At 42.1% G+C, this 16,023-nt stretch overlaps 1 protein-coding gene across 4 annotated transcripts in view; it reads right to left on the reverse strand.

Annotated features, from left to right (window-relative positions):
* atp13a3 (ATPase 13A3) overlaps window positions 1-12,437 on the reverse strand; it is a 69,047-nt gene extending 56,610 nt beyond the window's left edge. For all 4 annotated transcript variants that reach the window (XM_036977977.2, XM_021603569.3, XM_036977976.2 and 1 more), the window contains exon 1: window positions 12,216-12,437. The gene's annotated coding sequence lies outside the window, so the exon portion shown is untranslated. The remainder of the gene's footprint in view (window positions 1-12,215) is intronic.
* Window positions 12,438-16,023: the final 3,586 nt, after the last annotated feature.

Here is a 16,023-nt window from a genome sequence, read left to right on the forward strand (position 1 = left end):
CGACCCGGCCAGGTCTCTGACCTCCTCCCTATAGGCTGTCTCGTCGTTGTCGGTGATATCAGGCCTACCACTGTTGTGTCGTCAGCAAACTTGATGGAGATGGAGTCGTGCCTGGCCATGCAGTCGTGCGTGAACAGGGAGTACAGGAGGGGACTGAGCACGCACCCCTGGGGAGCTCCAGTGTTGATGATCAGCGTGGCAGATGTGTTGCTACTTACCCTAACCACCTGGGGGTGGCCTGTCAGGAAGTCCAGGATCCAGTTGCAGAGGGAGGTGTTTAGTCCCAGGATCCTTAGCTTGGTGATGAGCTTTCAGGGTACTATGGTGTTGAACGCTGAGCTGTAATCAATGAACAGCATTATCACATAGGTGTTCCTTTTGTCCAGGTGGGAAAGGGCAGTGTGGAGTGCAATAGAGATTGCATCATCTGTGGATCTGTTTGGGAGGTATGCAAATTTGAGTGGGTCTAGGGTTTCTGGGATAATGGTGTTGATGTGAGCCATTACCAGCCTTTCAAAGCACTTCATGGCTACGGACGTGAGTGCTACGGGTCTGTAGTCATTTAGGCAGGTTGCCTTTGTGTTCTTGGGCACAGGGACTATGGTGGTCTGCTTGAAGCATGTTGGTATTACAGACTCAATCAGGGACATGTTGAAAATGTCAGTGAAGACACCTGCCAGTTGGTCAGCACATGCCCGTAGCACACAACCTGGTAATCCGTCTGGCCCCGCAGCCTTGTGTATGTTGACCTGTTTAAAAAGGTCTTCCTCACGTCGGCTACGGAGAGCGTGGTCACACAGTCGTCCAGAACAGCTGATGCTCTCATGCATGCCTCAGTGTTGCTTTCCTCGAAGCGAGCATAGAAGTGATTTAGCTCGTCTGGTAGGCTATTGTCACTGGGCAGCTCGCGGCTGTGCTTCCCTTTGTAGTCTGTAATAGTTTGCAAGCCCTGCCACATCCGACGAGTGTCGGAGCCGGTGTAGTATGATTCAATCTTAGCCCTGTATTGCCTGTTTGATGGTTCGTCGCAGGGCAAAACTTCCGGGTTAGAGTCCCACACCTTGAAAGTGGCAGCTCTACCCTTTAGCGCAGTGCGAATGTTGCCTGTAATCCATGGCTTCTGGTTGGGGTATGTACGTACAGTCACTGTGGGGACAACGTCCTCAATGCACTTATTGATAAAGCCAGTGTATTCCTCAATGTCATCGGAAGAATCCCGGAACATGTTCCAGTCTGTGATAGCAAAGCAGTCCTGTAGTTTAGCATCTGCTTCATCTGACAATTGTTTTTATAGACCGAGTCACTGGTGCTTCATGCTTTAATCTTTGCTCGTAAGCAGAAATCAGGAGGACAGTTGTGGTCGGATTTACCAAATGGAGGGCGAGGGAGAGCTTTGTACGCGTCTGTGTGTGTGGAGTACAGGTTATCTAGAATTGTTTTTCCTCTGGTTGCACATTTAACATGTTGATAGAGATTTGGTAGAACTGATTTAAATTTGCATTAAAAAAAGTATTTGACCACTAGGAGCGAGTGGTTTGGGTGAGTGGTTTCCTGTTTGCTTATTTCCTTATACAGCTGACTGAGTGCGGTCTTAGTGCCAGAATCTGTCTGTGGTGGTAAATAAACAGCCACGAAAAGTATAGCTGAGAACTCTCTAGGCAAGTAGTGTGGTCTTCAGTTTATTCCAATATACTCAACTTCAGGCGAGCAAAATCTAGAGACTTCCTTAGATTTCGTGCACCAGCTGTTGTTTACAAATATGCACAGACCGCACCCCCCCCCCTCGTCTTATGACCTGTGTGCTGTTCTATCCTGCCGGTGCAGCATATATCCATGTCGTCGTTCGGTCACGATTCCGTGAAGCATAGGATATTACAGTTTTTGATGTCCTGTTGGTAGGATATTCGTGATCTTACCTTGTCTAGTTTATTGTCCATTGACTGCACGTTGGCGAGTAATATTGACGGTAACAGCAGCTTTCCTAGTTGTCTTCTGCGGGTCCGAACGAGGCATCCGGCTCTTCATCCTCGGCTTCACTTCCTCTTGCGAATAACTGGGATGTCTGCCCTGTGGGTTGTTTGGAGATAATCGTGTGAGTCCTGCTTGCTGTTGTTGTTGAAAAAGAAATCTTTGTCTAATCCGAGGTGAGTGATCGCTGTCCTGATATCCAGAAGCTCTTTTCTGCCGTAAGATAAGGTTGTAGAAACATTATGTACAAAATAATTTACAAATATCGTGAAAAAAAACCCACATAATAGCACAATTGGTTAGGAGGCCGTAAAACGGCGGCCATTTCCTCCAGCGCCATCTTGTACACTATGCGTATATGTGTTTGTCTATGCTTGCATTGCTTCACAGTCCCCGCTGTTCCATAAGCTGTATTTTTACCAGTTTTTTTAAAATAATTTTTTTTCCTGCTGGCATGAATTACTTGATGTGGAATAGAGTTCCATGTAGTCATGGCTCTATTTAGTACTGTGTGCCTCCCATAGTCTGTTCTGGACTTGGGCACTGTGAAGAGACTGGTGGCATGCCTTGTGGGGTATGCATGAGTGTATAGTTCGAACAGACAGCTCGGTGCATTCAACATGTCAATGTCACAAATACAAGTAGTGGTTAGTCAATCTCTCCTCCACTTTGAGCCATGAGAGATAGAGAGCTAACATTAATAATATGCATGTCAGTGTACATCCAAAGGCCAGATGTGCTGCCCTGTTGTGAGCCAATTGCAATTTTCCTCAGTCCCTCTTTATGGCACCTGACCAAGCGACTGAACAGCAGTCCAGGTGCGACAAACCTATGGACTTCTCTCCATCTTAGCTACTGTTGTATCAACATGTTTTGACCATGACAGTTTACAATCCAGGGTTACTCCAAGCAGTTTAATTTCGTCAACTTCACTAGATATAATTTCAGCGTGCCATTTCACATCAACAATGTTCAGTCTTCGAGGGTACCAGTTCGGACTCCCCATTTCGGCAGAAAAACTTGATTCTCTGGTTCACTCCGTAGCGCAAAATTTCACATTTGTTTCTATTTTAATCTAAAGCACTTAATTACGCTTTCAGTGATGGGGGTTGCTGGTTTGTCTTGGCCTTGGAAGGTAAACCGCAGGGCAGGGACTAGAAAGGCCACCCTCTATGTGCCGCAGCCCGTGGGCTTGGAGTGCAAACAGTGCCAGGCTACTGAAGGGACTTGCACCATGTCAGGATATTTCTCGCCCCAACTCCGGATCAACATGGGCAGACCTGTTACAGACCACAGTCTTTGAGCTCACCTGTGAAAAGTACCCAGGCATCGGCTCAAAGGCCTGGGGGAGATTGGTGCCGCGCTTCTCAAGCCCTCCATAACCACCTCCAAATCTCCAGTTTGGCAAGAACACCCTGTACTAACTTGAGCTTTCCAGAAAGCAAAGAGGGGCTCTAACAGAAAGAGGGGCTCTAACTGTACTGTGATAGTGAACACTGCAGCCAGATGCAGAAAAAGTAACGAGGTACTTTTCTTCACATCTGAAATGTTTAATTATCCTAATCAATTAATCCCAAAAATGGAATGTACATTATCAATGGGATACAAATCATGGCAAAACAGGATGCCGAAGAGCCTCAACTTCTGCAGTTGGCACATTCATGAGGAAACCAAGAAGAGACTGTCAAGTCTTAAAATAAAATCTGACACCCAAACTAGTCTATTAACAAAGACTTACCTCCAAGATGCTCCTGATCAAAGAAAAAAAGAAATATGGGCTAGTAGTAGATAGCATTTTATTCCTCAAAGGCAGTTTAGTTATTTATTCATCACAGTGACCATACACTACCAGTCAACAGTTTTAGAATACCTACTCATTCAAAGGTTTCTTTATTTTTTACACTGTATAATAATATTGGAGACATCAAAACTATGAAATAATGCATGTTTATTTGTAATACATTTGATAGTGTGTAGATTGAGGAATTAAAAAAAAAACATTTTAGAATAAGGCTGTAACGTAACCAAACGTGGAAAAAGTCAAGGGATCTGAATACTTTCCGAATGCACCGTACGTACATATCCCAACCAGAAGCCATGGATTACAGGCAACACCCTCACTGGGCAAAAAGTTAGAGCTGCCGCTTTCAATGAGTGGGATGCTTATAAGAAATTCCACTAAGACCTCCGACAAGTACAGCATACAGACAAAGCGTGAATACAGGACTAAAATCGAATCCTACTACGCCGGCTCTGGTCGTGTAAACACTTGACACTTACATGCGACTTCTGCTATCAAAATACGAAGACCGCATTGAAAAGACGGGAGACACAAAAGTCGTTTTGTGGTCTGATTGTGTTCAGATCTGGCTGACCACTTCAACAGGTGGTCAGGGATGCATTGTGTGCAGATTTCTCCTCTGAACGCAATCAGGCTACCAAAAGCACATACAATGAGCGACGCCATCAACACTGCTCCCACAAGTATCCAGAAAACGTATGTTTTGGGAGTAAGAGGAACATTTTCATTATAGCGTTGGAGGAAATACGTTCCTAGCACGAGGAACACGTTTGTTGGCCTCAAATGTGAGGGGGTAGCAAATATTTAGAAAATATATTTTTGGTTTGGCTAGCGTTATGCTAATCCTTTTACAATCCCTTTAGTGTTGCTTGCTAGCTACAGAGGCTAGCTTGCTAGTTAGCTACTGCAATTAGTTGAAAATATAATAACACCAGTATGTGTTTGTAGAGCGCACTCTGGCATTTGAATATAGCGCGGGATAAGGGAATCCGGACACACTGTAGACATTTAAATGTAGACGCATGACGCTGTCAGAATTCCATCAGAGCACTAAAGCTGCACAAACTGTCAAGTCGAGACACGGCCCGACACTCGGTGGAGGTGGTAGGGCTTGGAAACTATCAGGGAAACCCAGCCGCGAGCTGACCAGTGACGTGAGCCTACCAGACGAGTTAAATGCCTTCTGTGCTCGCGTCGAGGCACGCAACACTGAACCTAGCATGAGAGGACCAGCTGTTCCGGTCAACTGTGTGATCCCTCTCTACGTAGCTGATGAGAGTAAGACCTATAAACAGGTTAACATTCAGAAGGCCGCGGGGCTAGACTGATTACCAGGACGCATACTCAGACCATGCACTGACCAGCTCGCAAGTGTCTTTACTGACATTTTCAACCTCTCCCTGACCCAGTCTGGGAGAGACTGCGCACATGTTTCAAGCAGACCACCATAGTTAGGGCCCTATAAAATCTGCGATGCAGAGAACGCAGATGGAATCCAGACATAAACGGAATGCAATACTCAAAAATGAATTGAACTTAAGGAATCAACTAATCAACTATATTGATTATTTATTAAATAGCCTAAGTTTATCGTAAGAAATTAACAGAATGCATCAGTGATTCGTATTTCCTGCAACTTTCTGAAGAGACAATAAGAATTCTCCATCTCTGTATGTGCGGTGCACGCGCGTACCACTTTCTGTTAGTGAAAAGTGTTCTGGTAGATAGAAAGGGTCTCCCAAAGACCTATTTTAAAGTGTGATTGAGAGCAGAAACTTAAGAAAAAATAAATGATTTTATAGGGCCTGTGCCCAAGAATGCCAAGGTAACCTGTCTAAATGACTATTGCACTCACATCTGTAGCAATGAAAGGCTGGTCATGGCTCACATCAACACCACCATCCCAGACACCCTAGACCCCCTCCAATTCGCATACCGCCCCAACAGATCCACAGATGACGCAATCCCTATTGCACTCCACACTGCCCTCCTCCACCTGAACAAGAGGATCACCTGTGAGAATGCTGTTCATCGACTACAGCTCAGCATTCAAAACCATAGTTCCCTCCAAGCTCATCACTAAGCTCAGGACCCTGGGACTAAACACCCTCTGCAACTGGATCCTGGACTTCCTGACATCCAGGATCCGGAGTTGGGGCGAGAAATTGTACGTACAAGCCCTTAACCTCTCTGGGATATTCGGGACGGTAGTGTACCACCCCGCCAACAGCCAGTGAAAGTGCAGGGCGCCAAATTCAAAACAACAAAAATCTCAAAATTACAATTCCTCAAGCATACAAGTATTTTACACAATTTTCAAGATAAAATTCTCGTTAATCCTGCCAGTGTCTGATTTCAAAAAGGCTTTACAGCGAAAGCACCACAGACGATTATGTTAGGTCACCACCAAGTCACAGAAAAACACAGCCATTTTTCCAGCCAAATAGAGGAGTCACAAAAAGCACAAATATAGATAAAATTAATCACTAACCTTTGATCTTCATCAGATGACACTCATAGGACATCATGTTACACAATACATGTTTTGTTCGATAAAGTGCATATTTATATCCAACAATCTCATTTTACATTGGCGTGTTATGTTCAGTAGTTCCAAAACATGCGGTGATTTTGCAGAGAGCCACATCAATTTACAGAAATACTCATAGTAAACATTGATAAAAGATACAACTATTTTACATGGAACTTTAGATGAACTTCTCCTTAATGCAACCGCTGTCAGATTTAACCCATGCAATAATCTGAGAATGGCGCTCAGAGACCAAAACAGCCAAAGAGATATCCGCCATGTTGTGGAGTCAATATTAGTCAGAAATAGCATTATAAATATTCACTTACCTTTGATGATCTTCATCAGAATGCACTCCCAGGAATCCCAGTTCCACAATAAATGTTTTGTTCGATAATGTCCATAATTTATGTCCAAATAGATACTTCTGTTAGGGCGTTTGGTAAACAAATCCAAACGCACGTGCAAGTCGAGCCGAAAGGTTGGTCGAAAAGTCCAAAAAGTTATATTATAGGTCGTAGAAACATGCCAAACTAAGTATAGAATCAATCTTAAGGATGTTTTTAACATTAATATTCAATAATGTTCCAACCCGGAGGATTCCTTTGTCTGTAGAAAAGCATTGGAACGCAAGCTAACTTTCACATGACCGCGCGTCACGAGCTCGTGGCAATCTGCCAGACACCTGGCTCATTCCCCTCTCATTTCGGCCCCACTTCACAGTAGAGGCCTCAAAGTTCTAAAGACTGTTGACATCTAGTGGAAGCCAGGGGAAGTGCAACATGACCAATATCCCACTGTATCTTCAATAGGGCATGAGTTGAAAAACAACCAACCTCAGATTTCCCACTTCCGGGTTGGATTTTTTTTCTCAGGTTTTCACCTGCCATATAAGTTCTGTTATACTCACAGACATCATTCAAACAGTTTTCTATCCAAATATACTAATTATATGCATATTCTAGCTTTTATGGCTGAGTAGCAGGCAGTTTACTCTGGGCACCTTATTCATCCAAGCTACTCAATACTGCCCCCCCAGTCACCAAGAAGTTACTCTATTTCTTGAACTGCATTGTTGGGTAAAGAAAATATTTACTAAAATAAATGTTTACATTTTTTTTTAAATGATAACAAGAAGGTTATTTTGGGGGCCTTCCTCTGACACCGCCTAGCATATAGGTCCTGAATGTCAGGAAGCTTGGTCCCAGTGATGTACTGGGCTATACGCACTACCCTCTTTAGCACCTTATGGTCCAGATGCCGAGCTGTTGCCATACCAGGCGGTGATGCAACCGGTCAGGATGCTCTCAATGGTGCAGCTCTAGAACTTTAGAACTCTGGGGACAGAGTCCAAATCTTCAGTCTCCCGAGGGGGGAAAGGTGCTGTCATGCCCTCTTCACAACTGTCTTGTGTGTTTGGACCATGACAATTTGCTGGTGATGTGGACACAAAGGAACTTGAAACTCTCGACCCGCTCCACTTCAGTCCCGTTGATGTTAATGGGGGCCTGTTAGGCCCACCTTTTCCTGTAGTCCACGATCAGCTCCTTTGTCTTGCTCACATTGAGGGAGAGGTTGTCCTGGCACCACACTGCCAGGTCTATGACACCATCCCTATAGGCTGTCTCATCGTTGTCGGTGATCAGGCCTACCACTGTTCTCGTTAGCAAACTTAGTGGTGTTGGAGTCATGCTTGGCCACGCAGTTGTGGGTGAACAGTGTACAGGAGGGGACTAAGCACGCACCCGAGGGGCCCGTGTTGAGGATCAGCGTGGCAGATGAGTTGTTGCCTGCACTTACCACCTGGGGGCAGCCCGTCAGGAAGTCCCGCATCCAGTTGCAGAGGGAGGTGTTTAGTCCCAGGGTCCTAGGCTTAGTGGTGAACTTGTTTAAAGGTCTTGGTCACATCGGCTACGGAGAGCGTGATCACAATCGTCTGGATCGGCTGGTGCTCTCATGCATGCTTCAATGTTGCCTGCCTCGAAGCAAGCATAAAAGGCATTTAGCGCGTCTGGTAGGCTTGCGTCACTGGGCAGTCCGCGGCTGAGTTTCCCTTTGTAGTCCGTATATTTTTCAAGCCCTGCCACATCGAACGAGTGTCAGAGCCGGTGTAGTAGAATTCAATCTTAGTCCTGTATTGACGCTTTGCATTTTTGATGGTTCGTTCGCGTTTGATCCAGAAAAAAACAGCTTCCAAATTGCGCAACGGCACTAGAAAATATTTCAAAAGTTGCCTGAAAACTTTGCCAAAAGATTTCAAACTACTTTTGTAATACAACTTTAGATATTTTTAAATGTTTATAATCGATCAAATTGAAGACTATCAGGGTCTATCTGTGTTCAAGGAAGACAACAAACCAAGCTACTTTTCAAGTCTTGCGCAACTCTCAACAGTGTTACGCAGTTCCTAGATGGCCATACTTCTTCATTGCACAAATGAATAACCTCAACCAAATTCCAAAGATTGGTGACATCCAGTGGTAGCAGTAGGAACTGAAAACAAGTTCCTAAGAAATATAGTTTCCCAATGAGAACACACTGAACAGACAGAGACCTCAAAAAAGCAAAATTCTGAAAGGTTAGTCCTCTGGGTTTTGCCTGCTACATAAGTTATGTTATACTCACAGACATGATTCAAACAGTTTTAGAAACTTCAGTGTGCTTTATATCCAAATCTACTAATAATATGCATATCTTATATTCTTGGCCTGAGTAGCAGGAAGTTGAAATTGGGCACGCTATTTATCCAAAAGTGAAAATGCTGCCCCTTATACCTTAAGAAGTTAACTAGCTACCTAGTGTAACTAATATATCGGACTTGCCAGTATATTAACTATATGCCATCTAACTAACTACCCAACGTTTATTGACTTGATAATTCATCATTCTTAGCTAAGTGGTATAGACATTGTGTTTTCAATGGACATTGTTAATTCACTCTGGTTATCTACTCCGATTTCAGAGCACTTTCTGTGCCAGAGCGCAGAATAACTGATGAATTTACGAACACTCAACACCCGTGGAATATGACCAGTGTCAGTAAACTTCGTAAAAAAAAACATATTTAAATTGTTGCCAGCAGCACAGCACAGTTACACTCACCAACGCTCTGGATAACATGAAAACAGCCTAACCAGCTCTGCTATGGCGAGTAAAATGGCCAGAGTGAGATGTCCTCTCATTTGTGTCTGGAAGTAACTAGCCAACGTTAATTTGGGTGCTTGACTGCCGTTATGACATCAGAACTCTCAGATCAACCCTACTCCTCAGCCAGAGCGTCCAGTGTGCGCTCTGAACCCCCTGAGAGCTCTGAAAAGCTAGCAAAAAGTTGCATAGCAACAGCATCAACTTCCTGTAGACAGGCAAAGCTCTAGTACGCTCAACTGAAAGGATACTGTTCATTTACAAATGAACTAATAGTATGTAGTATATACTCATTAAGTATGTAGTATGTTAGTATGGGTAATTGAACACAGCTAGGGACTTCCAATAGGCCGATGGCACATCATGGAAACTGTAGCCTACTGTTCAGATGAGTTAAATGGAAACTGAAATCTTGACTGACTGTAGACCTATAACCTCATATAGCTTTAATATTAACTCCTGCAGAATTAATCATTTCTAGTTGTAAAATTATACACCAAATGGTGGCAAAATGTTAACTTGAGAACAGGTGTGAAGAAATATTATTTCTTTCATCATCTTGAGAGAATGCAAATGTAATTTGTAAACTTTCCAGTTCTCTTTTGTTATTACATTCTCCCCCCAGTCCCTAAATGCCTTTGCTCTACAAAAGAAGCAGGGATGACAGAAAACTTTCCCGATGTCAACTAGATTGAAACTATTTACGACGTTCTGGTGAGCATGGGTTTATTTAGTCTTCTAGGGCAACATATAATGACAGAAGATAAGCTGCATGCATCTAATTATAGAGATGACTTACAACAACAACAAAAAACCGTACCAATATGTTGGAAATTATAAGCAGAAAAGTATCTAAATCATGCAAAGCATAATCATGCACCCAGTCAACAAAATACTTTGCAGTCTGACTGTAGCCTCCAGCGCATTTTCTATATTAGCGAGTTATGGTCGGGTGCAAGCCTCAGATTTCCACATATAGTTGGGCGGTTGCGAATGGGTTATTAGCAATTGCAGGCGGGTGCGGGTGAACAAACAGCTGACTGGGCACCACTAATATAAATACATATACACACATACATATCTCTCTACCTCAATTACCTCGTACCCCTGCACATCGACTGACTGGTACCTTGTGCATATAGTCAAGTTAACATTACTCGTTGTGTATTTATTCCTTGTGTTATTATTTTTATATTTTCTCAGCATTGTTGGGAAGGGCCTGTAAGTAAGCATTTCACTGTTAGTCTACACCTGTTGTTTACGAAGCATGTGACAAATAAAATGCGATTTGATCCGGCTGATCACTGGTATCCTAAGGTTTACTTAATTTCTTTGATTTGGGCAAAGCCCTAATTTCCTGAAAGAGCAACTGCCACTAAAAAAACTAAACTTCTCATATAGGAAACAGACTATGTGGCATCGATTTGAGTTAAACATTTATTGTCTAAATGTACTACCTGTAAATAGGATAATTTGGGTCATGATTTCAGTCACATCTAAAACAGAGTTGTGAGACTTGTGGTTGTGACTGCATCACAATGTCAATGAAGGTTCGGCTTGTTTCACACATGCTCACAGCTGGCAGCACCCAAGTGATCATCAATTCAGAGTCCAGAAGCACACAACCCAAGCATAATTTGGGTTGACTTTGGATATCCCTATAGGGGTTAGTTAGGGTAAATTTGTACATGGGACAATGTTAAAATTCCAATAGCTCCAAATTTCAATGACTTAACCTCAAACATACTATACATTGTAGAAATGTATATACAAACATTGAAAGCATGTAATGAGAACTAAAAGGTGAACAACATGAAAAAATTGCCTAATTATATTGTGAAATTTATTGACAGTCTTTAACTAGCCCTCTGAGATAGCCTGAGTGATGGGCCTGGAGAAATGTAACCACTCAAATCCATAGACAGCTATGGAGGAAAGGACTGACTATCCATGATATAACAATTATAGTTTTAACCATGTTTTGAGGCTATACAGTGTTTGTTTACAAACATTGGAGTAAAACAAGCTTATATTTTGGTTTCTGATGGGGTACAAAAGTTGAAGCTCATAAGGCATTTTTTTGTTATATTCAAGAATCAATGGGTATATCTTTAATTTATACGTCCAAAGATGGATGTAGTAACTAAGGATTCCAGCTTTAAAACCTTAAAACTAATTCCTCTAACCTGCTACGTTAATACTCCTAACCTGCTGCGTAAATTCTCCTAACCTTGTACGAAAAGTCACTTCTGTTAGTCAAAACCGGCAGACCTGCCCGCCTGAGTGCAGTGCAGTAGCCACTCATTAGATACAGAGCCAGACAGCGATGATACACACTAGCTAGCTACCTAACGTTAGTTAGTAGCAAAAGCAAATAGTCGTGTTGTTTTGTCATCTTGGTTATTTTAGCCAGCCAACTCTGTCATAAACGGCATACAATAACAGCTAGCAAAGCTTAGCTAAATTAGCTTATGTTTTCTTCAGATAATATCATGAGTGTATCTCGCTAGCCCTACTCTTTCAGCTGTCAATGTGAAACTACTTACTTGGGTCAGGAGAGACGGCAGACAACCGACATGAGGAATCCCCATTTGATTATACACATGGGAACGCAATCCGACCAAGTCTATCTAACGTTACACTCATGGCTGAGGATGACTGGCACTGTGTCTAGGTTGCTTTCTTATAGACAGCTAGCTAGCCTATATAGCACGCTCCAACAGTACATGGGGTGATGTGGAGGGTTCAAATTAAATTAATAAAGACACTTACCAGAACCACCTGGACTCTCTGAAGATCACCTGAGAGTCATAGTAAGACGAGAACAGCTATTGTTAAATGGGAAAACGTTGTTGAAGAGTCAAATAGTTCCTTAGCTAGCTGGCCATCTATATTTTAATATCTAACGTGTTTGACAGCTCAGTGGAAGAGCGAGCGAATGAGTCGTCGAATGAACTGCCTGAAACTGGCTCACTTACCAAGAGGATGTTTGTCACAGGATATGAGATCACGAGAGAACCTACGCAAGGTGAAATGGCACACATTCTTTCCTTATGAAATCTTCTATTCATTCACCTCGTTGGGTCACATTTGTTGTCTTTAAACATTACAATCTAGCGTTACATTTCATTCATGGTTGTACTCTGCATGCATAGCCACAGCATGAATAGGCTAGTGGCCAATCCTCAAAAAGGGCTTTAGTTTTTGAGATACCCCTACCCGAGGTAGAACAAAAGACAACCATGTTTTTTTCACATCTCTAATGTCTCCCAGTTATAAAATGGATGGTTGTTAAAAAAATATTTTACCTCAAAAGTGGTTAAATGTATAGATATGACACACACTAAACTCAAAATGTGGGCGGGCTGTGGTCATCATAGAGGGGACAGAAGGCACGTCCATGTTCAATAGACTAAGTTTTTAGGAATGGGGTCATAATAGCTTATAACCAAAACGGTTCAAACGCTAGACACATTTATATGAAAAAAAAATACATTTAAACATGCCACATTGGCTTCAGAAATTGCCAGAATCTTATGTTTACCACAGAGAGAGGGTTATTCTATCTGTTCTCTACCATTCCTGGCTGACAAAGTACCAGGATGTCTCTGGTTTTGGATCTGAATTTAGAGAACTGAATTTGAAAACTGAATCTGAATGCATCCAAGAACTTGAGTGCCTTCAGAAAGTATTCATAGCCCTTGACTTATTCCACATGTTGTATTACAACCTGAATTCAAAACGGATTAAATTGATATTTTGTTCTCACCCATCTACACACAATACAAAAATAATGACAAAAAGAAAACGTTTTCAGAAATTAAAGCAAATGTATTGAAAATGAAACATCTCATTTACATAAGTATTCACACCCAAGTCAATACTTTGTAGAAGCACTTTTGGCAGCGATTAGATTACAGCTATGATTCTTTCTGGAAAAGTCTCTAAATGATAATGCCCTCAAAACTGGTGTTTGGGGGATATATTGGAATGGGGGTTGTTAGGTCCGAGACTAAGTCGAGGGTCGGAAAACTGTGCCAATATATCCTCCAAACACCAGCTTCGAGGGCATTATCACTTTTATACAACATATTCAAATAATGATTGACATATTTTCATTAAAAACGTTATTTTGGTGAATTTATTCATACTATTTAATCCTTCCACAATAAATAGTCCTGACACAAATCTAGGGTTGCTACCCAAGCCGGCTGGTCGTACGTTCTATTGGTTCGGTTGCTCAGGGGCGCAACTTTGGTTTTAGAAGTGGGGGCACCTAAAAAATATATATATATATATATATTTTATCCAGTCGTATAAACACTCCAAACAGCCTATCCGACCGCTTGGAGGCATCTGCATTGTCGTAAAGCAAACCGTTACCTCGTTCTGTATCACATTCCATTTATAGAACTGGGGGGACAAAAATGCAATTTCAGAATGTGGGGGAGACATTCTCCCCAGTGCATTTGTTTAAGTTGTTTTCTAGTGAAATTTATTTGGATACATCCATAACAATGAGCTAATGAAGCACAATTTAATCTGTCATAGAACATTTCTCACTCTCAGGACACTGTTGTTCAGAGGAGCTAGCCAACAACGCAGCTAACACAATCACTTCAAACTGAAGCTGGAAAGACTGCAACTAGCTGCACTTTGTTTCATTGTACTTTTTTTTCAATCTATATTTCTTTGAAATATCCATAAAAATGATGCCCGCTGATTCATGATTTCGACTGATTGAGAAACGCTGCCTGCCTGTCTGTTTTGTCCCGACTCCCGACACGTTCATTACAATGGGACAGCTGGAGATCGAATTTGAATATTGAAACAATGTTGCAAATGTCGGAGACAGACAGCAAGGTTTATACAAATCTCTACTGTTGAAAACATAATGTTAGTCTAAAAGTAATGTGAGATAATGTCTATATGCTTTTTATAGTGCAGATCAAGTATATTAATTGTTTGGCTGGGCTGATGAAACAGTGGATTGCGCAGTCAGATGAAACAGAGTAAATAGGCATTTTTACGTCATAAACTTAGCCAGTGGTAACTTTTTGCCTTGTGTTTTAGGTTATATTCCAACTGAAAGGGTAATCTCCCAGTGTCTGGTGGACATTAGACTGAACCAGCTTTCCTCTACGATTTTGCCTGTGCTCAGCTCCATTTAGTTTCTATTTTATCCTGAAAAACTATCGTCCTTAACCATTACAAGCATACCCATAACATGATGCAGCCACCACTATGCTTGAAAATATGGAGAGTGGTACTAATTCGGGTGTTGTATTGGATTCGCCCCAAACATAACACTTTGTGTTCAGGACAAAAAGTGAATTGCTTTGCTGTATTACTTTAGTGCTTTGTATTATTACACACAGAGTCCATACAACTTATGTGACTTAAGTCCCCCCCAAAATACTGAAATTATTTAGGCTTGCCATAACAAAGGGGTTAAATACTTGATTCAAGACATTTCAGTTTTTCATTTTTTATTATTTGTAAAAAATAAATAAATAATAACACATAATTCCTCTTTGACATTATGGGATGTTGTGTGTAGGCCAGTAACACAAAATCTCAATTTAATCTATTTTAAATTCAGGTTGTAACACAGTAAAATGTGGAAAAGGTCAAGGGGTTTGAATGCTTTCTGAAGGTCCTGTAGCATATGCATAGTCTATAATGAGCAAAAGCTCTAATAGCTTAGACTGGCTTGAATACATCCCATATCTATCTTCCCTCAAAGTGTGGGCTTCTATGACGTACTCACCAATCCTAAAGAAAAACAAGAAAGCCCATTCAGGACTGCTGCTTCAGATGTTTTAATCCTTGCTCCCAGTCAGTTGTGCAAACAGAATTCCACATATTTATATGGACAAGACAGTTTGTTGTCATTTGCCCCAGTCTCAGAAGGGAAAATAATAAATCTCAGGGTCTGGACCCTCACAGCCCACAGGCCGGGGAACGCCAGCTCAGCACTCAGACGACATCAGAATGAATACAATGCACTGGCAGTGACTTGGTTTCAGGACCTGCATTTACAATATGCATGTGTGCTGTGCTGGTTTCTGCATGCCTGACACAATCTCTTTGGCTGCTATAACAGCCTCCACTCTTCTGGGAAGGCTTTTCACTAGATGTTGGAACATTGCTGAGGGGACTTGCTTCCATTCAGCCACAAGAGCATTAGTGAGGTCGGGCACTGATGTTGGGCGATTCGACCTGGCTCGCAGTTGGTGTTGCGGTATATCTGACCACGACTCCATTTTGTTCCTCCCTTCCAATAGGCAGAAATTCAAACAGAAAGCACCCATGCTACGGACTATTCAACGCTGGTCTGACCAATCGGAATCTACGCTTCAAGATTGTTTTGATCACGCAGACTGGGATATGTTTCCAGGTAGCCACTAAGAATAATATGGACGTGTGCAAACGATCACTGAGTTTATCAAGAAGTGTATAGGAAATGTTGTACCCACTGTGACTATTAAAATCTACCCTAACTAGAAACTGTGAATAGATGGCAGCATTCGCGCAAAACTGAAAGCACGAACCACCGCATTTAACCATGGCAAGGTGA

The sequence above is a fragment of the Oncorhynchus mykiss genome, chromosome 5, assembly GCF_057628025.1.
Source record: "Oncorhynchus mykiss isolate SJ-2025 chromosome 5, ASM5762802v1, whole genome shotgun sequence".
NCBI lineage: Eukaryota > Metazoa > Chordata > Actinopteri > Salmoniformes > Salmonidae > Oncorhynchus > Oncorhynchus mykiss.